This window comes from Symphodus melops, assembly GCF_947650265.1.
Source record: "Symphodus melops genome assembly, chromosome: 3".
Classification (NCBI taxonomy): domain Eukaryota; kingdom Metazoa; phylum Chordata; class Actinopteri; order Labriformes; family Labridae; genus Symphodus; species Symphodus melops.
Window position 1 is genome coordinate 6284836 of NC_136693.1, and position 1047 is coordinate 6285882.

A 1047-nucleotide genomic window follows, 5' to 3' on the forward strand; every position below is an offset into this window, starting at 1 on the left:
GCTTTTATCTTTCCTGCAACTTCGACTGTAGCTCTCCTCTCCCGGTTTATTTCCTTGAGCTAGTGTTTGTAATTATGCACAGACCTAGTTTCACAGTGTGTGTGTGTTTGTGTTCAGGAAGAGCACATTGTGTGTGTGTGTGTGTGTGTGTGTGAGTGCGTGTGTGCGTTGTTAGAGAAACAATATATGATGCTAGAGGAAGATGAAACTTCTTGGGTTGTTTCAGCTGACTCGCGTCTCCTACATTCATCATCCTCTACAAGTCTCTTCTCCATTCTATTTTTTTAACTGGTTTGAGAGTTTATTGAAACAAAAACACAGAATAAGTAACAGAAATAGTTTTGAGAATGTTTCTGAAGAAGTCTAAATATGGCGAACATTTAGTTTTTTATTTGTCCCCTAGAATCTTATTTTCATCCTTAAACATTGGAAGCTTCAGTGTTTTGAATATAGAAAGTATATAAGAGGAAGAAGATCATCCTTTAACTTCCTGCTTCCTAAGTGGCAACTTCCTGTTGTGTTTTTTAAACCATTTCCCCCTAAAACACAGATAAAAGGTTACAAATGATTAAAGGGAGATTATATTGTTATTTTTTTAAGCAAGCTCATCTTTTTAAATCTTTTCTTCTCATTTTGATATTCAGTCATGGATCAGGTGTTTGTCAAGCTGCTTGAAATCATGTCTGAGGAGTAAAATAAACCACCACGTTTGACTTCAGCTGGTTCAACTGGCTCAGCTTCCTGCGGGTCTTGATGACTTTTGTAATCGGCGAAGGTTTTAACGGAAGGACAGCTAAGTCCGAGTGTAACACTGAAGGTAACACTGCCACTACATTATTGTCTCTGTACAGTCACGGCCTCGTAGGAGTCTTTAACATATGATCATGAATCCTAATCAGCCAACAGTCCAGACGCCTCTGGAATGCTGCTGCTGAATCTTTGTGCTACCACTCTCTCAGTTGTAACCACAACCTGCTAACGTTTTGGTTCACCTGTTTATATTTATGCATGACTATGATAGAGTTCAATTAAATTACCCTCAGTTGT